Source organism: Arachis hypogaea, chromosome 13, assembly GCF_003086295.3.
Source record: "Arachis hypogaea cultivar Tifrunner chromosome 13, arahy.Tifrunner.gnm2.J5K5, whole genome shotgun sequence".
Lineage (NCBI taxonomy): Eukaryota > Viridiplantae > Streptophyta > Magnoliopsida > Fabales > Fabaceae > Arachis > Arachis hypogaea.
Window position 1 is genome coordinate 124,062,612 of NC_092048.1, and position 27,460 is coordinate 124,090,071.

Sequence of the window (27,460 nt, forward strand, 5' to 3'; positions counted from 1 at the left end):
GATTGCCACAAATGCCACTGTGTACTTCCTCTAAAACTTCCCTTGTGTTGGAGGTCGGCACACATTTTAGTAGTGGTATTGAGATCCCTCTTTTATATAGGGTGTTGTTTATGATGGTGTAGTACTGAGACTCCCGTTTTAACCTCTTTGCCACCTTCTCATTTGTGGGGAGTGTTTCTGTTTTGAGGTAATTAATTTTGGGGGTCATCCATCCTTGATCCTAACTTGTTATGGCTAGGACTTTTTCCTTTTCTGAGATTGATGGATTCTGTAGCATTTCCTGAATGAGGCTTCTATTGTTGCCCCCCGGTTTGGTGCTGGCTAGTTTTGAGAGTGCGTCAGCTCGGGCATTTTGTTCGCGGGGTATGTGGCAGATCCTATATTCCCTGAATTGTCCGAGCTGTTCCTTGGTTTTATCCAAATATTTTTTCATGGTGGGATCTTTGGCTTGGTAGTTCCCTATTATTTGTGAGGTGACTACTTGTGAATCACTGAAGATGTTGAGTTTTTGAGCTCCAACCTTGATGCCAGGGCATCTTGGCCAGTTTCACTGACCTTTTCTTTACTGTTTTTAGGTTAGTTTCATGCATTTCTTTAGGAAATAAGCTAGTTTTGGGTAGATATTCACTTATGCCTTGACTCAAGCATACATTGTGCATTTTACATTATTTCATGAGGATTTTGCATAAGTTTAGTGACAAATTGTATGTTGCATTGCCCATGACTTGGACTAGAGCTTTGATGCACTCTATTGCTTGATTCCAGGACCAAAGGAAGCAAGGAAAGGGAGGAAACTTGCAAGGTTAATGAGAAAAGTGATTGCCAATGACACTCTCAAAAAAAGCCATCAATGCCCACGTTAGAGAGTCACGTTAACTAAGTTAACGTGAACTCTAACGTGGAGAAGAGAAGTTGAGCCAACGTTAGTGACACTTAACATTGTCACTAACGTTGGCAATTACTCATAAGTGGCCACATTAGAAGCCACGTTAACCTAGTTAACGTGGCCTCTAACGTTAAGGGGGAAGAGAAGCCAACGTTAGTGACACTCAACATTGTCACTAACGTTGGCCTATGGTGCAAAGTACCACGTTAACTCCCACGTTAACTTGGTTAACGTGGGAACTAACGTAAGGGATGAAGAGTTGTCGACAACGTTAGTGACACTCAACATTGTCACTAACGTTGAAGCAACCACAGAACCCCCAAGAGTCACATTAACTTCCACGTTAACTTGGTTAACGTGGAAGCTAACGATGAGGAATGAAGGATGAGCCAACGTTAGTGACACTCAACATTGTCACTAACGTTGGGATGGCTAAAGATGGCCACGTTAGAAGCCACGTTAACCTAGTTAACGTGGACTCTAACGTGAGACCTAGGGGCACATTGGAACGTTAGTGACAATGTTGAATGTCACTAACATTCTCGAAGGATGGCAAGGGCCACGTTAGAAGCCACGTTAACCTAGTTAACGTGGGCTTTAACGTGAAGCAAGAAGGGGCACACTGGAACGTTAGTGACAATGTTGAGTGTCACTAACGTTCTCGAAGGTTAACAAGGCAACGTTAAAAGCCACGTTAACCTAGTTAACGTGGAGCTCTAACGTGAGGCAAAGGGGTGCATTGGAACGTTAGTGAAAATGTTAAGTGTCACTAACGTTCTCGAACTTATACTCTCACTAAATATTAACACCCCTAACGTCCTGAGCTGAAGTCTCTGCCCACTTAGAACTTTCTCTCTGCAAGTAAAGCCAAGCCCAAATGAAGAAAAGAACTACTTCAAACTCAAGATCCAAAGGCCCAAGACTTGAAGAGTAAACTAGAAGCTGAGAAGAGTAGTATATATAGGAGTAGCTTTGAATTGTAAAAAAAGTTCTGGAGGCTGGGAAAAAGAGAACTACTCTCTGTATTTTACTTTCTTTGCAATTTCTAGTTTTATGATGTATTCTCCATCTTTGTTTTCATTTTCCAGAGCTATGAACAACTAAACCCCTTTCATTGGGTTAGGGAGCTCTGTTGTAATTTGATGGATCAATACTAATTTTCATTATTCTTCTTTTATCTTTCCTCTTGATTTTACTTGAAAGCTTTCGATCTTCATCCAATTGAGTAGTTATCTTGGAAGAGAAGCTATTCAAACTTGGATCTCTTTTGAACCTTGAAAGAGGAATGAAGAGATCAAGCTAGAAATGCTTTCTCATGCTGGACCAAATTGGGTTTAGATGGCTATGTGACTATAACCCTCTCAATAATTGATTTGGGAAATGCATGTGGTATAATCAGTGACCATACTTCATCTCTTCTCATGAGCAATTGACCAAGGAATTGGCTATTGATCAAGATTTGAGAGATTGAATTGCAAGAAATTGTAATTCGATCACTTAAGATTACCAAGGAGATCAATGAGTGCATTGATTGAGGAAGAGATGAAAATGAACTTGATCCGGAGAATTGCAACATCTCCTAATCCCAATGAACTCCCCATATCTGATCTTACCCATTCTCTTTAATTTCTGCCATTTACTTTTATGAGCAAATCCCCCATTCCCATTTACAATTCTGCAATTTATTTTCAGTCATTTACTTCCAGCCCTTTAATTCTAGCATTTACTTTTCTGTTATTTACATTCCTGCCATTTTATTTTCTGCAACTCTCAACCCAAATTCTGGATTCGCTCAACTAGAACATTCTTCTAATTAAAGTTGCTTGATCAATCAATCCCTGTGGGATTCGACTTCACTCTATTGTGAGTTTTACTTGACGACAAATTCGGTACACTTGCCGAAGGGAGATTTGTTGAGAGACAAGTTTTCCGTGCATCAAGTTTATGGCGCCGTTGCCGGGGATTGATTGTGTATCAACAATGATTAAATTGGAAGATCACTAGATTGAGCATTTTTATTTTGTGAATTTCATTTTTCTGTTTGAATGATTTACTTTTTGTTTTAGTTAAACTTCTTCCCTTCCCCCTCTACTCTTTTGTTTGTCTTTGTTATTTTCAATTCTGTTTGCTAACCCACTAACTGTTTGATATATTGCATCACCCACAACTAACAGCAATTCTGACACAAATACTGTCTGCACCTATTTTCTTTGCTTGTACTTGTTGGTTGTATGACAGGGAGAAGAAGCGGGGCTTCAACTTCCTTTGATTCTGAACCTGAGAGAACCTTCCTTAGACTAAGGAAGAAGGCAAAGAGAAAACATGACATGCATCTGGCACCCAGGAGTTTCGAAAAAGGGCAGCAAGTACTCCTTTACAATTCTAAATTAAGGCTGTTCCCAGAAAAACTCAAGTCAAGGTGTTCCGGACCTTTCATGGTTACAAAAGTATCACCATATGGCCACATCGAAATCACGGATGAAGTTTCAGAGAGGACTTTTACAGTGAATGGACAAAGACTCAAGTATTATCTGGGCAACATGGGGCAAAACCCCAAAGTAAAGTACCACCTCAAGTAATTAAGGACTCGTCGAGCTAGCGACGATAAAAGAGCGCTCTGTTGGGAGGTAACCCAAACTCAGGTAGTTTCACTTTCATCTTTATTTCAATAAAAATCACAAAGTTGTTTCCCCTGTATTGTAAGGAGCTAAGTTTGGTGTTCCACACCAGAACAATCCAAGAGTGATAGTGTAGTTCTAAGTTTGGTGTTCCACTAAAGGACATTGGTTAGAATTACACTCCACTCCAAAAGAACATTGGTAGCTCCATCCAATCAAGAGAAACCACTTAGATGTAGTTAGACTTTAGGTGATCATTGCTTTGCTGATAACAAGATATGAGGGTCTCTGCATATATGCAATGTTTTGTACTGGGCAAAGAACTAAGTTTGGTGTTCACACACCAAATTGAGTTCGAGAGGCACAAGCATACATGTAAGCTAACTATGTCTCAAGTGCTTTGGGAACAAGCAACTTCCAGTAACCTTGCAGGAATCTTATAAGGAAATGGTGCACCTTCACCCAAAGAAGCGAGGCAGCAAAAACTAGGATGATGACAAAGAGAAAGGGGGACCAAAGATCATCACCCGAAGGTTGTATTGTTACCTAATTCCATTGTACTCAGAATTGTTGAAAGTTGGAAGTCCGAATGCACTTTTGATTTGTAGTTACTCGTAGTTGAACCCTTTTTAAATTCTGTCTTTTAAGTTCTGAATAGGTCTATGTGCACTAGTCTTTATGTTACTGCACCATCACTTAACTTACTTGTATGCTTGTCCCTTTAAACCAAATAAAAAGAGAATGATTGTTTTCAAAAGACCAGAGTAGAGTTCATATTGTGGAAGTGCATTCATGAATCTTTGGGGTAGTCATAAGTTAGCTAAGTTGGTTCAACCACAAGGCTAGGATGACAGTTATCTGGCCTGAATACTTTGCTTTGGATACACTCATGAGACTAAGTTAATAACAAGATCCTAAGAAGAGAAAAGGGAAAGAACAATGGAAATGAAAAACAAAAGAAAAAGAGTAAGCAATAAGGCTAGGCATCAATGGTGTTAATCTTGAGGCAAGTGTCTGTGGTGCTCCTGTGTGAGGGATCTACTTGGATGAATAAGCTCTTAGGGGTGCCTTATCACTTGGTAACTTGGGTTAACTAACTCAGGATTATCAGCTGAAAGTTCACTATCAATAGTAACCTTCACTACAGAACACTTAGTAACCCAAAGAGGTGCTGGACACCAAGGTCTCAAGAAAAGAAAATAAATAAACTAAATGCATGTAGTGTGTATGTATGGGGGATAGGCTTGAGGGAGTAAGTCCTTAGGGGTGTCTCAACACCTAGCACCTTGAACCAACTGGTTCGGGAGTGTTGGCTGAAAGCTTATCTTAAAGAGTTGCCTCCTTACAGAGCACTTAGCCTAAATAATACAAACAACCCTTGAAATAACAATAAAAGGATCAATGAATAAAAGTCTCATGGGATATAAACAAAGTGGGTGTTTTAGGACATGATAAAGGTCTGAAAGCCAGTAATGGAATGAACCTAAATTGCTATGCATGAAACCACCATAAAATCAGTAACATAACTTCCACAAGAGTGACTCATTCCTCTGGATATTCCATTCATCATTCTCTTGTTCCAGTACTTGCTTAGGGACAAGCAAGCTTTAAGTTTGGTGTTGTGATGCCAGGGCATCTTGGCCAATTTCACTGACCTTTTTTTTTACTGTTTTTAGGTTAGTTTCATGCATTTCTTTAGGAAATAAGCTAGTTTTGGGTAGATATTCACTTATGCCTTGACTCAAGCATACATTGTGCATTTTACATTATTTCATGAAGATTTTGCATAAGTTTAGTGACAAATTGTATGTTGCATTGCCCATGACTTGGACTAGAGCTTTGATGCACTCTATTGCTTGATTCCAGGACCAAAGGAAGCAAGGAAAGGGAGGAAACTTGCAAGGTTAATGAGAAAAGTGATTGCCAATGACACTCTCAAAAAAATCCATCAATGCCCACGTTAGAGAGTCACGTTAACTAAGTTAACGTGAACTCTAACGTGGAGAAGAGAAGTTGAGCCAACGTTAGTGACACTTAACATTGTCACTAACGTTGGCAATTACTCATAAGTGGCCACGTTAGAAGTCACGTTAAACTAGTTAACGTGGCCTCTAACGTTAAGGGGGGAAGAGAAGCCAACGTTAGTGACACTCAACATTGTCACTAACGTTGGCCTATGGTGTAAAGTACCACGTTAACTCCCACGTTAACTTGGTTAACGTGGGAACTAACGTAAGGGATGAAGAGTTGTCAACAACGTTAGTGACACTCAACATTGTCACTAACGTTGAAGTAACCACACAACCCCCAAGAGTCACGTTAACTTCCACGTTAACTTGGTTAACGTGGAAGCTAACGATGAGGAATGAAGGATGAGCCAACGTTAGTGACACTCAACATTGTCACTAACGTTGGGATGGCTAAAGATGGCCACGTTAGAAGCCACGTTAACCTAGTTAACGTGGACTCTAACGTGAGACCTAGGGGCACATTGGAACGTTAGTGACAATGTTGAATGTCACTAACATTCTCGAAGGATGGCAAGGGCCACGTTAGAAGCCACGTTAACCTAGTTAACGTGGGCTTTAACGTGAAGCAAGAAGGGGCACACTGGAACATTAGTGACAATGTTGAGTGTCACTAACATTCTCGAAGGTTAACAAGGCAACGTTAAAAGCCACGTTAACCTAGTTAACGTGGAGCTCTAACGTGAGGCAAAGGGGTGCATTGGAATGTTAGTGAAAATGTTAAGTGTCACTAACGTTCTCGAACTTATACTCTCACTAAATATTAACACCCCTAACGTCCTGAGCTGAAGTCTCTGCCCACTTAGCACTTTCTCTCTGCAAGTAAAGCCAAGCCCAAATGAAGAAAAGAACTGCTTCAAACTCAAGATCCAAAGGCCCAAGACTTGAAGAGTAAACTAGAAGCTGAGAAGATTAGTATATATAGGAGTAGCTTTGAATTGTAAAAAAAGTTCTGGAGGCTGGGAAAAAGAGAACTACTCTCTGTATTTTACTTTCTTTGCAATTTCTAGTTTTATGATGTATTCTCCATCTTTGTTTTCATTTTCCAGAGCTATGAACAACTAAATCCCTTTCATTGGGTTAGGGAGCTCTGTTGTAATTTGATGGATCAATACTAATTTTCATTATACTTCTTCTATCTTTCCTCTTGATTTTACTTGAAAGCTTTCGATCTTCATCCAATTGAGTAGTTATCTTAGAAGAGAAGCTATTCAAACTTGGATCTCTTTTGAACCTTGAAAGAGGAATGAAGAGATCAAGCTAGAAATGCTTTCTCATGCTAGACCAAATTGGGTTTGGATGGGTATGTGACTATAACCCTCTCAATACTTGATTTGGGAAATGCATGTGGTATAATCAGTGACCATACTTCATCTCTTCTCATGAGCAATTGACCAAGGAATTGGCTATTGATCAAGATTTGAGAGATTGAATTGCAAGAAATTGTAATTCGATCACTTAAGATTGCCAAGGAGATCAATGAGTGCATTGATTGAGGAAGAGATGAAAATGAACTTGATCCGGAGAATTGCAACATCTCCTAAGCCCAATGAACTCCTCATCTCTGATCTTACCCATTCTCTTTAATTTCTGCCATTTACTTTTATGAGCAAATCCCCCATTCCCATTTACAATTCTGCAATTTATTTTCAGTCATTTACTTCCAGCCCTTTAATTCTAGCATTTACTTTTCTGTTATTTACATTCCCACCATTTATTTTCTGCAACTCTCAACCCAAATTCTGGATTCGCTCAACTAGAACATTCTTTTAATTAAAGTTGCTTGATCAATCAATCCCTGTGGAATTTGACCTCACTCTATTGTGAGTTTTTACTTGACGACAAATTCGGTACACTTGCCGAAGGGAGATTTGTTGAGAGACAAGTTTTCCGTGCATCAAACCTCCTTAGCCAGCTTCAAACCAGCTAGTAACGCTTCATATTCCGCTTGGTTGTTTGAGGCTGGGAACCCAAATTTGAGGGAAAGCTCAACTTGGGTTCCTTGGTTGCTTTCTATTATCACACATGCGCCGCTTCCAGTTTTATTTGAAGACCCGTCCACGTAGAGATTCCATTCTGTGGGGGTTTCCATGGTATCTGTGAATTCTGCGATGAAGTCGGCCAAGTATTGTGATTTAATGGCTGTCCGAGCTTCATATTGGAGGTCGAACTCGGATAACTCGACTGCCCATTGTAAAATTATGCCTGCTAGATCTGTTTTCTGCAGTATCCCCTTTATGTGCTGGTCGGTCCGAACCCTAATGGTGTGGGCCTGGAAGTATGGGCGAAGTCGTCGAGATGTCAGTATGAGAGTGTAGGCGAACTTTTCTATTTTTTGGTAATTCAGCTCGGATCCCTGCAGCGCTTTACTGATGAAATATACAGACTGTTGCCCTTTGTCGTCCTCTCAAACTAGTGCTGAGGCTACTGCCTGACTTCCTACTGCAAGGTATAATACGAGTGGTTCTTCCTCTCGTGGTCGAGTTAGGATAGGTGGTCGTCCTAGGAAATTTTTGAAATCCTGGAAGGCTCGCTCGCATTCTATTATCCATTCGAACTTCTTTCCTTTCCTTAAAGTGGCATAGAAGGGGAGAGATCTTATAGTTGATCCTGCTAAGAATCTGGATAAGGTTGCCAATCTCCCGTTGAGTTGTTCTACCTCTCTGACACAAGTTGGGCTCTTCATGTTGAGTATAGCCTGGCATTTGTCTGGATTTACTTCAATTCCTCTTTGTGTGAGCATGAAACCTAAGAATTTGCCCGCTTCTACTGCAAAGGTGCATTTTGTGGGATTGAGTCGCATGTTATGCTTCCTTATAGTGTCGAACACTTGGGCCAGGTCAGACAATAATGTCTCTTCGCTTTGTGTCTTTATTAACATGTTGTCCACGTAGACTTCCATGATTTTTCTGATATGATCTGAAAAGACTTTATTCATTAGCCTTTGATAAGTAGCTCCCGCATTCTTGAGACCAAAAGGCATCACAATGTAGCAGTAATTTGCTTTTGGCGTCAAAAACGAGGTCTTTTCTTGATTTGGTGGATACATGGGGATTTGGTTATGTCCGGAATATGCATCCATAAACGAGAGGTATCTATATCCGGAGGAAGCATCTACCAGAGCGTCGATACTTGGGAGTGGGTAAGGATCTTTTGGGCAGGCTTTGTTGAGGTCGGTGTAGTCGGTGCACATTCGCCACTTCCCATTTGATTTTTTCACCAAGACGACGTTAGCTAGCCATAGTGGGTACTTGACTTTTCTTATGAATCCTGCTTCCAGTAGTACTTGTACCTGTTCTTCCACAGCTTGGGATCGTTCTGGCCCAAGCTTTCTTCGTCTTTGTTGTACCGGCCGAGATCCTGGATAAACCGCCAACTTGTGACACATTAGCTTGGGGTCTATGCCTGGCATGTCTGCGGCTTTCCATGCGAAGAGATCGACATTATCTCGTAAGAACTGTACTAGTAATTCTTTTGTGTTTCCTTTCAGGATCGTGCCAATATTAGTTGTTTTGTCCGAGGTATCTCCGATCTGAACTTTCTCTACTTCACCTTCGGGCTGTGGACGGAGTTCTTCTCACCTCTGAACTCCACCAAGCTCAATTGTATGGAACTCTTCTCCTCTGCCTCTGAGGTTTAGACTTTCGTTATAACAGCGGCGTGCCATCCTTTGATCTTCTTTTATCGTAGCTATCCCTTCTGTAGTTGGGAATTTCATGCATAGATGTAGAATTGAGACTATTGCGCCGAGTTGATTTAGTGTTGTCCGACCTATTAAGGCATTGTAGGCTGAACTCACGTCGACCACGATGTAGTCTATCTTGAGTGTTCTGGATTTGTTCCCTTTTCCGAAGGTTGTATGTAGTGATACGTATCCCAGTGGTTGTACTGGGGTATCACCCAGTCCGAACAGGCTGTTCGAGTATGCTCTAAGCTCCTTTTCTTCTAAGCTGAGCTTGTCGAAGGTAGTTTTGAATAAGATGTCGGCGGAGCTCCCTTGGTCTATTAATGTGCGGTGGAGATTGGCGTTTGCCAGTATGATGGTGATGACCATGGGATCGTCGTGTCCTGTGATGACACCTGATGCGTCTTCTTTGGTGAATGTGATTGCAGGGATGTCGGGTGCTTTCTCCTTCCCTTCAACATGATAAACTTCTTTGAGATATCTTTTGCGGGATGACTTGGAGATTCCTCCTCCTGAAAATCCTCCGTGTATCATGTGGACATGTCTTTCTGGCGGACGAGGTGATCGCTCAGCTCGTCCGACATTTTCATCTCTTCGTCTTTTTCTTTGCTTATCATCTCGGGTGGCCAGGTACCGATTTAGTTTTCCTTCTCTTACTAATTTTTCTATGATGTTTTTTAAATCGAAACATTCGTTGGTGGAATTTCCTCGGACCCAATGATATTCACAGTATTCATTCCGATTTCCTCCTCCTCTTTTGCCTTTGAGTGGTCGAGCTGGGGGTATCTTTTCTGTGTTACAGACTTCTTTGTAAATATCCACCAGGGACACCCGAAGAGGGGTGTAATTATGATACTTTTTTATTTTTTCCCCCATTCGATCTTCCTTCTTCTTGGATTCTTTATCTTTATCTCGGTAGGTGAAACCGGATTTTGAGGCCTCCCCAAGTCGGAAAATTTCTTCCATGTTGATGTACTTCTCTGTCCGCTCTTGCACCTCATCCAGAGATGTGGGGTATTTCTTTGATATAGATTGGCTGAAAGGTCCCTCTCGTAAGCCGTTGATGAGGCCCATGACGGTGGCCTTTGTTGGCAAGCTTTGTATATCCAGGCATATTTTGTTGAATCTTTCCATGTAGTTGCGAAGACTTTCCCGATCTCCTTGCCTGATTCCTAGTAGACTGGGGGCATGCTTGGCTTTGTCTTTTTGGATGGAGAATCTGGCCAAGAACTTTTTGGCTAGGTCGTCAAAGCTTGAGATGGACTTAGGGGGCAAGTTGTCGAACTATCTAATTGCTGTCTTCGTGAGAGTCGTTGGAAAAGCTTTGCAGCGAACGACGTCTGAGGCGTCGGTGAGGTACATTCTGCTTCTGAAGTTGCTGAGGTGATGGTTGGGATCTGTAGTGCCATCGTACAAGGTCATATCCGGGAGTTTGAAGTCTTTAGGGATTTTAGTCTTCATGATTTCGCTAGTGAATGGATCTTGATCCTTGCGAGAGTTGTCCTCAGGGGTGGTCCAGGTAGCCTTTGCATTGAGATCGGCTTCAAGTTGGAGGAGTTTATCTTCCAATTCTCGACGTCGTCTTACCTCTCTTTGTAGATCCTTGCCGATTTCTTGCTGGTACTGGCTTTCTTTTTCGAGTTGCTTTAGGCGATCTTGAAGTGCTTCTATTACTCCCGGATGTGATGAGTTTTTGTCTCCGTTAGATTTCGGAGTGTCTTTTGGTGTGGCACCCGTGTTTTTGTGCGACATTCTGTCCTCTAAATCTGAGTTGTGGTCGTTATCCTGTTCGTCTGCCATGGTGATGGGATGACTTCCAGGTCCCCGGCAACGGCGCCAATGTTCCGAGGGTTACCTGAAACTGTAGATCGATCTCGGATGAGATCTTCTGTACTGGTCGGAGATGACGTGTCCGGCTGGCTGGTGGCGGCCGGAGCTGTTGTGTCCGACTTGTTGGACTGGCTGCACTTCTGATCCTTGGTCACCGGAGAGTGGGGGGTACCTGCAAGAGACTCCGATGCTTAAGTTAGCACGGGTATTAAGCAGGTTTATTGTAGAATAAGAGTATGAGTTATACCTGGGTGCTCCAGTATATTTATAATGGTGTGGGGTGACCTTTTTAGATAAGATAAGTTAGTTATCTTATCTTATCTTTGGGTAAGGTCAGCTTATCTTCAAGGGAACCGCCTTTATCTCTATAGGCTTGAACTGTGATACATGCAAAATTGTTACTCTGAGGTTGTAAAAATTGTTGTTCGTTCTCTCCCTGGCAATGGCGCCAATAACTGGTGCACAATACCATGGTCCAAGCATAACTTCACAACTTCGCACAACTAACCAGCAAGTGCACTGGATCGTCCAAGTAATAAACCTTACGTGAGTAAGGGTCGATCCCACGAAGATTGTTGGTATGAAGCAAGCTATGGTTACCTTGTAAATCTCAGTCAGGCGGATATCAAATGGTTATGGAGTTTTCGAATAATAATAAATAAATAGAAAATAGAGATAGAAATACTTATGTAATTCATTGGTGAGAATTTCAGATAAGCATATAGAGATGCCTTCGTTCTTCTGAACTTCTGCTTTCCTGCTGTCTTCATCCAATCAGTCCTACTCCTTTCCATGGCAAGCTTTTTGTAAGGGCATCACCGTTGTCAATGGCTACATCCCATCCTCTCTGTGAAAATGGTCCAAATGCTCTGTCACAGCATGGCTAATCATCTGGAGGTTCTCGATCATACTGGAATAGGATTTACTATGCTTTTGCGTCTGTCACTACGCCCAGCACTCGCGAGTTTGAAGTTCATCACAGCCATCCCTTCCCAGATCCTACTCGGAATACCACAGACAAGGTTTAGACTTTCCGGATCTCAGGAATGGCCATCCATGGGTTCTAACTTATACCACGAAGATACTAATAACTCGAACTCGGTCTCCTGTATTAGATATCTAAGAGATACTCATTCTAGCTTGGTTGCATGTAGAACGGAAGTGTTTGTCAGGCACGCGTTCATAAGTGAGAATGATGATGAGCGTCACATAATCATCACATTCATCATGTTCTTGGGTGCGAATGGATATCTTAGAAGCGGAATAAGTTGAATTGAATAGAAAACAGTAGTACTTTGCATTAATTCATGAGGAACAGCAGAGCTCCACACCTTAATCTATGGAGTGTAGAAACTCTACCGTTGAAAATACATAAGTGAAAGGTTCAGGCATGGCCAAGAGGCCAGCCCCCAAAACGTGATCACAGGATCAAAAATACAATCCAGGATGTCTAATACAATAGTAAGAAGTCCTATTTATACTAAACTAGTTACTAGGGTTTACAGAAGTAAGTAATTGATGCATAAATCCACTTCCGGGGCCCACTTGGTGTGTGCTTGGGCTGAGCTTGAAGTTTACACGTGGAGAGGTCATTCTTGGAGTTGAACACCAGTTTGTAACGTGTTTCTGGCGTTCAACTCTGGTTTGTAACGTGTTTCTAGCGTTTAACTCCAGACTGCAGCATAGAACTGGTGTTCAACGCCCTTTTGCGTCGTCTAAACTTAGACAAAGTATGGATTATTATATATTGTTGGAAAGCCCTAGATGTCTACTTTCCAACGCATTTGGAAGCGCGCCATTTTGAGTTCTGTAGCTCCAGAAAATCCACTTTGAGTGCAAGAAGGTCAGAATCCAACAGCATCAGCAGTCCTTCTTCAACCTCTGAATCTGATTTTTGCTCAAGTCCCTCAATTTCAGCCAGAAAATACCTGAAATCATAGAAAAACACACAAACTCATAGTAAAGTCCAGAAATGTGAATTTAACATAAAAACTAATAAAAACATCCCTAAAAGTAACTAGATCCTACTAAAAACATACTAAAAATAATGCCAAAAAGCGTATAAATTATCCGCTCATCAAACTGCCTTTGGATTTGGGTCGTGTTCCTCTATTTGGGCTCTTTACTAGGATATCCTATCAATCTGGCCGAGCTCTTTGAGAAGAGGTCGGATAGCCTGACCTGAAGAGGTCGGTCGCTTTGTTACTGAACATCCCGGGTCGGATGGCTCGACCCAGGGTATGAATAGGTGGAGATTTGTGTTTGCCAGTATAATAATGATGACCATGGGATCATCGTGTCCTAAGATGATACCAGATGCATCTTCTTTGGTAAAAGTGATTGCGGGGATGTCGAGTCCTTCCTCTTTCCCCTCAACATGATATACTTCTTTGAGATATCTTTTGCGATATGACTTAGAGATTTCTCCTCTTGCAAATCCGCCATGTATCATGTGGACGTGTCTTTCTAGTGTACGAGGTGATCGCTCAGTTCGTCTGACGTCTTCGTCTCTTCTTCTTTTTCTTTGTTCATCGTCTCGGGTGGCCAAGTACCGATCTAGTTTTCCCTCTCTTACTAGTTTTTCTATGACATTTTTTAAGTCAAAACATTCGTTGGTGGAATGCCCGCGGATTCGATGATATTCACAATATTCGGTCCGATTTCCTCCTCCTTTTTTGCCTTTGAGTGGTCGAGCTAGGGGTATTTTTTCAGTGTGGCAAACTTCTCTGTAGACATCCATAAGGGACACCCGAAGAGGGGTGTAATTGTGGTATTTTTTATTTTTTTCCATGTCGATCTTCCTTCTTTTTAGACTCTTTATCCTTATCCCGGGAGGGATAGGTGAATCCAGATTTTGAGGTCTCTCCTAATCGAGAGTTTTCCTCCATGTTGATGTACTTCTCTGCTCGTTCCTGCACTTCGTTCAGAGATATAGGGTGTTTTTTCGATATAGATTGACTAAAAGGTCCCTCTGGCAAGCCATTGATGAGGCCCATAATAGCAGCCTCTGTTGGTAGGTTTTGTATGTCCAGGCATATTTTGTTGAATCTTTCCATGTAACTGCGAAGACTTTTCCGATCTCCTTGCTTAATTTCTAATAGACTGGGGGCGTGTTTAGCCTTATCTTTTTGGATGGAGAATTTGGCTAGAAACTTCTTGGCTAAGTCGTCGAAGCTTGAGATGGACCTAGGAGGTAGATTATCGAACCATCTGATTGCTATTTTTGTTAAAGTAGTTGGAAAGGCTTTGCAGCGAACTGCATCTGAGGCGTCGGTGAGATGATGGCCGGGATCTGTGGTGCCATCGTACAAAGTCATGTCCGGAAGTTTGAAGTCTTTAGGGATTTTGGTCTTCATGATCTCCCTAGTGAATGAGTCTTGATCCTTGCGAGAGTTGTCCTCAGGGGTGGATCGAGTAGCTTTGGCTTTGAGATCAGCTTCGAGTTTTAGAAGTTTATCTTCTAATTCTCAGTGTTGCCTTATCTCCCTTTGTAGATCCTTCCCAGCTTCTCGCTGATGTTGGGCTTCTTTTTCAAGTTCCTTTAAACGATCTTGAAGCGCCTCTATTGCTCCCAGATTTGGTGAGTTTTTGTCCCCGTTAGATTCCGGGGTATCTTTTGGTGTAGTGTCCGCGTTTTTGTGCGGTGTTCTATCTTCTAGATTTGAATCGTGGTCGTTGTCATGGTCATCCGCCATGGTAATGGGATGACTTTCGGGTCCCCGACAACGGCGCCAATATTTCAAGGGTTACCAGAAACTGTAGGTTGATCTCGGACGAGATCTTCTGTGCTGATCAGAGATGACGTGTCTGACTAGTAAGCGATAGCCGGAGATGTCGTGTCTGACTTGTGGGACTGGCTGCATTGCTGATCCTTCGTCACCGGAGGGTGGGAGGTACCTGCAAGAGACTCCGATGCTTAAGTTAGCATGGGTATTAAACAGGCTTTTTGTGGAATCAGAGTATGAGTTATACTTGGGTGCTCCAGTGTATTTATAATAGCGTGGGCTGACCTATTTAGATAAGATAAGTTAGTTATCTTATCTTATCTTATCTTATCTTTGGGTGATGTTAGCTTATCTTCAAGGGAACCACCTTTATCTCTATAGGCTTGAACTGCCTTTGGATTTGGGTCGTGTTCCTCTATTTGGGCCCTTTACTGGGCTTTCCTGGCAGTTTGGCCGAGTTCTTTGAGAAGAGGTCAGATAGTCGGACCTGTCGAGGTCGGTCGCCTTGTCGCTAAACATCCCGGGTCGGGTAGCTCGACCTAGGGTATGAACATAAACCCTAATAGAGATGATGAAAAACTTAGAGAAAAACTAAAACTAAAAACTCCTACTACTACTCCTAAACTATACTAAATGATATGGTATCCTATTTCTTCATTTCTCCATCCAATATGAGCTATAAGACTTCAGAAATGGGCCTCTAAAGCCCCCAAATCGCGAGGCACGTGCTATTTTAATGAAGTCATGTGCGGACACCTGTGCGGATGGTACGCGAATTGTTTGTTCTCTGGCTACAGCTCCAAAAACTTGGTGCGCATAATGTAATCTCAACACTTCTTCACAACTCTGCGTAACTAACCAGCAAGTGCAGTGGGTCGTCCAAGTAATACCTTACGTGAGTAAGGGTCGATCCCACGAAGATTGTCGGCTTGAAGCAAGCTATGGCCATCCTTGTAAATCTCAGTCAGGCGGATTCAAATGGTTACGATGTTTTGATAATTAAAATATAAATAAAATATAAAATAAGATAGAGATACTTATGGAATTCATTTGTGGGAATTTCAGATAAGCGTCTGGAGATGCTTTGTTGCTTCTGAACTTCTTCTTTCCTACTGCCTTCTTCCAACCATGTGTTACCTCATTCCATGGCAAGTTGTATGATCCTCTCGGATGAAAATAAATCCATGTGTGCTGTCACCGCACGGCTGTTCATACCCCGGGTCGCGCTACCCGACCTGGGATGTTTGGCGACAAAACAACCGACCTCTTCAGGTCAGGCTATCCGACCTCTTCTCAAAGAGGTCGGCCAAATCGACAAGAAAGCCCAACAAAGGGCCCAAATAGAGGAACACGACCCACATCCAAAGGCAATCCAAGCCTATAAAGATAAAGGCGGTTCCCTTGAAGATAAGCTGACTTCACCCCAAATAAGATAAGATAAGATAAGATAACTAACTTATCTTATCAGAAAGGTCAGCCCACACTACTATAAATACACTGGAGCACCCAGGTATAACTCATACTCTGATTCTACAATAAACCTGCTTAATACCCGTGCTAACTTAAGCATCGGAGTCTCTTGCAGGTACCCCCACCCTCCGGTGGCCAAGGATCAGCAGTACAGCAAGACCAACAAGTCGGACACAGTAGCTCCAGCCGTCATCAGCCAGCCGAACACGCCATCTCCGAACAGTACAGAAGATCTCATCCGAGATCGACCTCCAGTTTCAGGTAACCCTCGGAACATTGGCGCCGTTGCCGGGGAACCTGGAAGTCATCCCAACACCGTGGCGGACGGCCATGACAATGACCATGACTCAGATCTAGAAAACAGAACACTGCACAAGAACGTGGACACTACATTGAATGATGCTTCGGAATCCAACGGAGACAAAAGCTCACCAAATCCGGGAGCAATAGAAGTGCTTCAAGATCGCTTAAGGCAACTTGAGAAAGAAACCCAACAACAACGGGAGATCAGGAAGGATCTGCAAAGAGAGGTACGGTGACGTCGAGAATTGGAAGAAAAATTACAGCAATTAGAAGCCGATCTCAAATCAAAAGCTCCTCGGACCACTCCTGAGGAAAATTCACGCAAAGAACGAGATCCATTCACCAGGGAAATCATGAAAACCAAAATTTCAAAAGACTTCAAGCTCCCGGATATGATTTTGTATGATGGCACCACAGATCCCAACCATCATCTCAGCAATTTCAGAAGCAGAATGTACCTTACCGACGCCTCAGATGCCGTTCGCTGCAAAGCTTTTCCAACAACTCTCACCAAGATAGCAATCAGATGGTTTGACAACTTACCTCCAAAGTCCATCTCAAACTTTGACGACCTGGCCAAAAAGTTCCTGGCCAGATTCTCCATCCAGAAAGATAAGGCCAAACACGCCCCCAGTTTACTAGGGATCAAGCAAGGAGAACGGGAGAGCCTCCGTAACTACATGGAGAGATTCAACAAAACATGCATGGACATTCAAAGCTTACCAACAGAGGCCGCTATCATGGGACTCATCAACGGCCTACGGGAGGGACCTTTTAGCCAATCTATATCAAAGAAGTACCCTACCTCCTTAGACGAAGTACAAGAGCGAGCAGAAAAATACATCAACATGGAAGAAAACGCCCGGTTGGGAGAAACCTCCAAATCTGGGGTCCCCTACCGAGATAAAGACAAGGAATCCAAAAGGAAAGAAGATCGACAGAGGGAGAAAATAAAAAAATACCACAACTACACTCCTCTCAAGGTATCCCTAGTTGATGTATACAAAGAAGTCTGCCACACAGAGAGAATACCCCCAGCTCGGCCACTCAAAGGCAAAAGAGGGGGAGGAAATCAGAATGAGTATTGTGAATACCATCGAGTGCGAGGTCACTCCACCAATGAGTGCTTCGATTTAAAGAACATCATAGAAAAGTTGGTGAGGGAAGGAAAACTAGATCGGTTTCTAGCAACCCGAGATGATGATCAAAGAAAGAGACGAAGGGACGAAGATATCGGACGAACCGCGCGATCACCTCGTACACCAGAGAGACACGTCCACATGATACATGGCGGATTCGCAGGGGGAGGAATCTCCAAATCATCTCGTAAAAGATATCTCAAAGAAGTATATCATGTCGAAGGAAAGGAGGAAGCACCCGACATCCCTGCAATCACGTTCACTAAAGAGGACGCATCTGGAATCATCTCGGGACACGACGACCCCATGGTCATTACCATCATACTGGCAAACGCCGATCTCCATCGCACACTAATAGATCAAGGAAGCTCCGCCGACATCTTATTCAAAACAGCTTTCGACAAACTCGGTTTACAAGACAAGGAGCTTAAGGCAAACCCGAACAGTCTGTTCGGACTGGGAGATACCCCGGTACAACCATTAGGATAGATATCACTACATACAACCTTCGGGAAAGGGAACCAATCCAGGACCCTCAAAATAGACTACATTGTGATCGACGTAAGTTCAGCCTACAATGCCCTAATAGGACGGACAACACTCAATCAACTCGGCACAATAGTCTCGACCCCACATCTATGCATGAAATTCCCAACTACAGAAGGGATAGCTACAATAAAATCAGATCAAAAGATGGCGCGCCGCTGTTATAACGAAATTCTAAACCTCAGAGGCAGAGAAGAGTTTCATACAATTGAGCTTGGCGGAGTGTAGCGACGAGAGGAACTCCGTCCGCAACCAGAAGGTGAGATAGAGAAGGTTCAGATCGGAGACACCTCGGACAAAACAACTAATATCGAAACAATCCTAAGAGGAGACTCAAAAGAATTACTGATACAATTCTTACGTGATAATGTCGATCTATTTGCATGGAAAGCCGCAGACATGCTAGGCATAGACCCCAAGCTAATGTGCCACAAGTTGGCGGTCTATCCAGGATCTCGGCCGGTGCAGCAGAGACGAAGAAAACTTGGACCAGAGCGATCCCAAGCTGTGGAAGAGCAGGTACAGGCACTACTGGAGGCAGGATTCATAAGAGAAGTCAAGTATCCACTATGGTTAGCCAACGTCATCTTGGTGAAAAAATCAAATGGGAAGTGGCGAATGTGTACTGATTACGTCGATCTCAACAAAGCCTGCCCAAAAGATCCTTACCCACTCCCAAGTATCGACGCTCTGGTAGATGCCTCCTCCGGATATAGATACCTCTCGTTTATGGACGCATACTCAGGATACAACCAAATCCCCATGTATCCACCAGATTAAGAAAAGACCTCGTTTTTAACACCGAAAGCAAATTACTACTACATCGTGATGCCCTTCGGTCTCAAGAACGCGGGTGCTACTTATCAAAGGCTGATGAACAAAGCCTTCTCAGACCACATCGAAAAAATCATGGAAGTCTATGTAGACGACATGTTGATAAAGACACAACGCGAAGACACATTACTGTCCGACCTGACTCAAGTGTTCGACACTATAAGGAAGCATGACATGCGACTCAATCCTGCAAAATGCACCTTTGCGGTAAAAGCAGGCAAATTCCTAGGTTTCATGCTCACACAAAGAGGAATTGAAGTAAACCTGGATAAATGCGAAGCCATACTCAACATGAAGAGCCCCACCTGTGTCAAAGAAGTGCAGCAACTCAACGGGAGATTGGCCGCCCTATCCAGATTCTTAGCAGGGGAAGCGATAAGATCTCTCCCCTTCTATGCCACTTTAAGGAAGGGAAAGCAGTTAGAATGGATGACAGAATGTGAACAAGCCTTCCAAGACTTCAAGGAGTTCTTAGGACGACCGCCTATCTTATCTCGACCACGAGAAGGAGAACCGCTCATACTATATCTCGCAGTAGGAAGCCAGGCAATAGCCTCAGCACAAGTCAGAGAAGACGAAAGTGGGCAACAACCCGTCTACTTCATTAGCAAAACGCTACAGGGATCCGAGCTGAACTACCAGAAGATAGAAAAGTTTGCCTATGCTCTCATTCTAACATCTCGACGACTTCGCCCGTACTTCCAAGCTCACACCATTAAGAATTCACAGATGCCTTGGAAACCCCCACAAAATGGAATCTATACGTGGACGGTTCTTCAAATAAGACTGGAAGTGGCACAGGTGTAATAATAGAAAGCAACCAAGGAACCCAAGTTGAGCTCTCCCTCAAGTTCGGGTTCCCAGCCTCAAACAACCAAGCGGAATATGAAGCATTATTAGCCGGTTTGAAACTGGCTACAGAGATTGGAGCTCAAAAACTCAACATTTACAGTGATTCACAAGTAGTCACCTCACAGATAACAGGGAGCTATCAAGCCAAAGATCCCACCATGAAAAAGTATTTGGATAAAACCAAGGAACAGCTTGGACAACTCGGGGAATATAAGATCTACCACATACCCCGCGAACAAAACGCCCGAGCTGACGCACTCTCAAAACTAGCCAGCACCAAACCAGGGGGCAACAATAGAAGCCTCATCCAGGAAATGCTACAGAACCCGTCAATCTCGGAAGAGGAAAAAATCCAAGCCATAACAAGTCAAGATCAAGGATGGATGACCCCCATAATTAACTACCTCAAAGCAGAGACGCTCTCCACGGAGGAAAAAGAGGCGAAAAGATTAAAAAAGGAGGCACAGTTCTACACTATTATAAACAACATCCTGTACAAAAGAGGGATCTCAATACCACTACTAAAATGTGTGCCGACCAACAACACAAAGGAAGTGCTAGAAGAAGTACACGGCGGCATGTGCAGCAACCATCTCGGAGCACGAGCTCTTGCCAAAAAAGTACTCCAAGCGGGATTTTATTGGCCAACCCTACAGAAAGAAGCTGTAGAATTTGTAAAGACATGTCCACCATGTCAGAAACATGCCAACTTCCACATCGCCCCGCCAGAAGAGCTCATCAGTGTAACCTCGCCATGGCCATTTGCAAAATGGGGACTTGATCTTCTCGGACCCTTTCCCTAGGGAACAGGACAAGTAAAATTCCTCATAGTCGGAGTAGACTATTTTACAAAATGGATTGAGGTAGAGCCCCTAGCCAACGCCACCACTCAAAGAAGCCGGAAATTCCTATACAGGAACATTGTCACGAGGTTTGGGGTTTCATACTCCATCACCACAGTCAATGGCACTCAATTTACAGACGCAGGCTTCAGGAGACTAGTAGCCGACTTCAATATAAAGCACCAGTTCACCTCTGTCGAACACCCTCAAGCCAATGGACAGGCCGAAGCTGCCAACAAAGTCATATTGGCTGGGTTAAAATGGAGACTGCAAGATGCAAAGGGAGCTTGGGCCAAAGAACTTCCGCAAGTCCTTTGGGCATATCAAACAACGTCACACTCCACGACAAATGAATCACCCTTTCGACTAGCATACGGAGTGGAGGCAATGATCCCTGTAGAGATCGAGGAAGGGTCACCTAGAGTAGTCCACTACAATGAAGAGGCCAACTCTCAACTTCAGAAGGAAGAGCTCGACCTACTACCTGAAATCCAGGAAAGAGCTCGGATCAGGGAAGAAGCACTAAAACGTCGAATGGCTTCCAAATATAATCAAAAGGTAGTGCCAAGAAGTTTCATGGAGAACGATCTCATCCTAATCCGAAATGATATTTGAACAACTCAACCAGGAGAAGGAAAGTTGGCAGCAAACTGGAAAGGACCTACCGAGTTGTAAAAGTACTCGGGAAGGGCTACTACAGATTGTCCGAACTCGATGGACGAGAGCTTCCCAGATCATGGCACGCCTGCAGCCTAAGAAGGTACTACAGCTAGAAAAGTAAAAGATCTCACCATTAGATGCACTCTTTTTCCTGAAAAGGTTTTTTAATGAGGCACCAAGTTGAGACTCAAACACTATTCGACATAAAGGGATGAAAAAACTCCCACATGTATATATTTGCACTTTTCTTTGAATAAAATAGATATTTTAGATATTCTACAAGATTTCAAGATGCATTAATCTGAAGCATTCGTTGTGTAATTATAAAGCAACAGATCGGTAGAAAGTGAAAAACAATTTCACTGCACGATCACGATAAAGATAACCGTCCGATAAAGGTGAAAACGTGATTCACCCAAAAGACGATCTAGAGATGACAACCACTTTCTACAAATCGGCAAAGATGAACACAGAATAATGTAAGAAGTTATCGAAAGCGATCTAAAAAAGAACCTGACGAGTTCTTACAGATTGCTAAAATAATAACTTAAAGACTGGCCGATGTTAAGAAGTTGGACCAAGTCAACCCAAGTTATAAGTAAACCCTGGAAAGAGGTCTGGCCAACCCTATTAAAGAGGATTACTTTAACTTAGAAGGGCCCGACATAACAAAGTCAGCCCAAAATGAAAAAGTTATACAAGTAGTCCCTAAAAGAGACCTGACAAAGGTCCAAAAAAGAGGACTACAAAAATAACTTAAAGGAGACCGACATAACGAAGTCGGACTCCTACTACTAAAAAGTTATACAAGTAGTCCCTGAAAGAGACCTGACAAAGGTCCAAAAAAGAGGACTACAAAAATAACTTAAAGGAGACCGACATAACGAAGTCGGACTCCTACTACTAAGAAGTTATAAAAGTAATCCCTGAAAGAGATCTGACAAAGATCCAAAAAAGAGTACTACAAAAATAACTTAAAGGAGACCGACATAACGAAGTCGGACTCCTGCTACTAAGAAGTTATAAAAGTAATCCCTGAAAGAGATCTGACAAAGATCCAAGAAAGGGGATCACAAAAATAACTTAAAGGAGACCGACATAACGAAGTCGGACTCCTACTACTAAAAAGTTACAAAAGCAATCCCTGAAAGAGATCTGACAAAGATCCAAGAAAGAGGATTATAAAAATAACTTAGAAAAGGACGATGTAAAGAAGTCGCCCTACTACAAAGCAAGTTACAAAGGTAACCCCTGAGAAAGGCGGGACAAAGGACTACCAAAACAACTTGGAGGACCAACTTGAAGAAATCGGTTATAAATCGTCAGAAATACAAAGAGCGAGAAAACCCAAAAATAAGTCGGACCCACATAGCCATAACCTCAAAAGATCCAAGTTACAAACAATAAAGCAAATCCGAAGAGGACAAGTGGCAGGGTTCCAACATCCTCGGAAAACAAAGAGATACCAAGTTAAGTGCAAAAGCATGATATAATCTGCAAAGTTATACAGCTTCAGAGGCCACACAAATCTACCTCAAAAGCTGAAAAATTACTTTTGTTTATCAAAACAAAAAGTTGCTAGGCAAGCAACGAGAAAGTATCAGCAGTTAACAAAACATAAAGAGTTTAAAAAGCCTACAAGCCGGGCCAACTACGTAAATATCCAGAATAAATGGGCTAAGGGTCAGAAGACTTTTTAGCAGCATCAGTCCGAGGAGACGGAGGGCGAGTCTGGAGAGGAACAGCATTCACAGTACCATCATCCCGGTTTAAGATCTGACAGTCAGGATCAGAAGCGGGAGGGCCAACCTCGGCAGGAACAGCAGGAGTTGACACCTTGGCAGAGGACACAGGGGGAGGTTCAACATCATCATCATCCTCGTCATCAGGGACAATCTTGCCATCCCTGACAACGTTATCTAGGCTAAAGAGGGTCAGGTCGGCCTCGGGAGCAATAACCCGAACTTGGTCCTTCAGGTTCTCATAGGCAGCAGTTACACTACCAACAAAATGACCTTGGAGTTCGGAATAATTAGCTCGGGCATTCTCCAACTCCTCCCTCAGGCGCAACACCTCCCGGTAAGATGTCACGTAACTATCCTTATGCCTCATAGCCGTGTCCTCGGCCAGTCTCATAGAAGCCGCCAGAGAGATGGAATTCGCCTTCTCATTCTCCAAATCTTTTTCCAACTTGGCCACCTTCACTTCAAGCTCCTCCTTCAAGCCTTTCATCCGACCAAACTCCTATTTGGCCTCCACCATAAAAGCTTTAGTGGCATGGAGAGGAAGACTTTGAGCAGTTCGATATAGGGCCACTCCCATGTGTGCCATCTTGACACTACTCCGAGTTATATAATCAAAATAATGAAGAAGCGACACGTCATCCATAGGGAGGACACCATAAGGGCCGTTTTGTTGATCTACAACTTCGACTGCATCAAAGTTAGGAGCATCAAGGTCGAAAGGCTCAATCGTTTTTTGCTTTTTACTAGGAGGAGTGGGAATCACCTTCCTCGGACTGGGAGAACTCGGCACGAGCGGCTTCATCGAACCTTGCGAAGATCCCTCCCCAGCCGCCTTGGCCGAGATGTTTCGAGCAGCAGTCTCCTTTTTCGCCTTCTTGTAGGCCTTCATGGAATCAACCACAAAAGACAAGTTATAACATAGAAGAAGAAAAAGCTCAAAAGCAAGTATAAAAATAAGTCAGACAGTACCCAAAGCAATTCGAACCAAAGATAGGTCACTCAAGAATCTCTTCGTATCCAGATGGGGAGGTTTCCCCCACAAATCTTCAAGAACAACTACAAAGGCCCGCTCAACCTCATTAAGCATCTCCCATGTATAACGTGGCACTTTCACATTCTTTTACCACTCTAGAAGAAAAGCAGGCTCGTCATTTTCATCAAGAAAAAAGGGGCGGACCCCCTCAACAGCACGAACTCGGAAGAAATAGTTCTTAAAATCTTTAAACGACTCATCATACATGGCAAAAACTTTATGCCCCTGGGCCGACCTGAAAGAAACCCAGGAAGCTTTCTTTTTGGAGGAACCCCCAGGCTTGGCCGAGACGAAAAGATAAAGGAAAAGAGTTTCAGAAGGTGTTATGCCTAACTCTTGGCAAAGCACTTAAAATATTTTGATAAAACCCCAGGAATTCGGATGAAGCTGGGATGGAGCAATGTTACATGACCACAACAGGCCAGTTTCAAAAGCAGTAAAAGGAAAAGTAACGTTTAATTGGCTGAAGAAGTATTCATAAGCATAGAAGAAGGGACGCTCCCCCTCGATGGAAGTCGGAAAACAAACTCTCTCATCAGAATCAGGGGCAACAAGCTCATAATCCCCCTCACGGGCACTGTTACCTCAAATCCTATGGCGCTTCCTCAGCTCTGTGCAAAATTCAGCATCCACAACAGAAACACACAATAAGACAAGGGAGTCCAGCCAATCGGACATCCCCTCGGGAACTCTGGAAGACATCTCTACAATGTTATTGCGAGAAGACATGAGGCCAACTAATTCTACAAGTAAGAAAAGAAGATGGGATTACTAAAAACATCTCGGACAAGGGAGAAAACAACTCAATACGATACAGGCGAACACACAGAAAAAGGAAAATCCCAAGACTCAAACCAAAATCCTGGGGCATCCTTTGGAGGTAGTAACAAAGCAAGGTTTCCAGAAAAATCTACAGCATCTCTCAAACAAGAAAAAGACTTCAAACAGCCAGCATTCTCCACCAAAGTAAAACACAAAAATCACTACAGTCTACCAGCAAAAACATTCCCAAAAATCAAGTACGCTAAGAAGAAACCATCAAAGGTGCAAACTTTTTCAGAATCAGGCAAGGCAATCGTTAAATAAAGCAAGGAATAGATGCGGATTCTTCTGGAAAAATGGTATCCGAACAGAAACAACAAAGAACATGTAAAGCCCTCAAAGCATTGAGCAAAAGCAAGAAAGGATCATGCAGAAGAAGAAACTCCCAGAAACGCACATTTCAACAGCAACAGGGCACAATGAAAACAGAAAGATCCCAACTTTCTCTAAAGGAGGATCAAAATCAAAACGCCATCACAAAAGACAAAAACAAAAAGAAAGCACGAAACGGGACTAACCTGGTGGCGAAAGAAGCTTCGAGGAGAAAAATGGAGGCGCAGAAACGAAAGCTACCCAGAAAATCGCCAAACAAACGCCACAACACAAGAAAGCAGAAACGCAAGCGAGAGGCAGAGAACAAAGAGAGCAGAGAAAGAAGTTACGAAAAAGGCGAAGAAGAGAAACCGTTTCTAGGATTTCAAAATCAAAATAAAGAGCCAAAAGGAAATGGGGCAATTAATGTTAAAATTAATGAAAATATTAAACCCTCGCACGTTCCCGAAGCGCCGATATAAAAGCGCGCGCATTTAGAGGAAAAACGTTCTACATTCAAAAGCTTCTACAAAGAAAGCGACAAAATGCTTGAGTTCGGCGTCAAAGGACCAAAGTCAAAGACTCGACCTCGACAAAAGACCGAGCTCAAGCAAGGACACTGTTCATACCCCGGGTCGCGCTACCCGACCTGGGATGTTTGGCGACAAAACGACCGAACTCTTCAGGTCAGGCTATCCGACCTCTTCTCAAAGAGGTCGGCCAAATCGACAAGAAAGCCCAATAAAGGGCCCAAATAGAGGAACACGACCCACATCCAAAGGCAATCCAAGCCTATAAAGATAAAGGCGGTTCCCTTGAAGATAAGCTGACTTCACCCCAAATAAGATAAGATAAGATAAGATAACTAACTTATCTTATCAGAAAAGTCAGCCCACACTACTATAAATACACTGGAGCACCCAGGTATAACTCATACTCTGATTCTACAATAAACCTACTTAATACCCGTGCTAACTTAAGCATCGGAGTCTCTTGCAGGTACCCCCACCCTTCGGTGGCCAAGGATCAGCAGTACAGCAAGACCAACAAGTCGGACACAGCAGCTCCGGCCGTCATCAGCCAGCCGGACACGCCATCTCCGAACAGTACAGAAGATCTCATCCGAGATCGACCTCCAGTTTCAGGTAACCCTCGGAACAACGGCTAATCATCTGTCGGTTCCTGCTAGCGTTGGAATAGGACCATTGTCGTTTTACACACTGTCACTTGCCCCCAACATTCGCAGGTTTGAAGCTCTTTACAGTCATCCCTTCCCAGATCCTACTCGGAATACCACAGACAAGGTTTAGACTTTTCGGATCTCAGGAATGCTGCCAATGGTTCTAGCCTATACCACGAAGATACTAATCTCACGGACTCGATCCGTATATTAGATATCCAAGAGAGTATACTCCAGCTGTCGTCCAATGACTACGTTGAACATCATGTAGATCGCTTTGTGGTTGTTAGGCACGCGATCTTGGCTAAGCGAGTAACGAAGATTGGGTGATTGTCACGGGTCACCCCTTCATTCTGACTTAACTGAATTAGGTATGAGAGTATATCTTGGAGAAGAAGTAGGCGTTAATTGAATAGAAAAATAGTAGTAATTGCATTAATTCATGAAGAACAGCAGAGCTCCACACCTTAATCTATGGGGGTATAGAAACTCCACCGTTGAAAATACATAAGTGAAAAAGGTCTAGGCATGGCCGTGAGGCCAGCCTCCAAACATAAACAATAGAACTCAAAGATCAGGTCTAAGGGCTAAACGTCCAAAGATTGACGTAGAATAAATCACTAAAAGTAGTTTTTATACTAAACTAGTTACTAGGGTTTACAGAAAATGAGTAACTAAGTGCAGATAGAGCTGAAATCCGCTTCCGGAGCCCACTTGGTGTGTGCTTGGGATGAGCATTGAAGCTTTTTCGTGCTTAGGCTGTTCCTGGAGTTAAACGCCAGCTTTGGTGCCAGTTTGGGCATTTAACTCCAATTCTGGTGTAGTTTAGGCGTTTCATGCCAGAATTTTTAGGCTGAGTTTGAACGCCAGTTTGGGCCATCAAATCTCAGGCAAAGTATGAATTATTATATATTGCTGGAAATCTCAGGATGTCCACCTTCCAACACAATT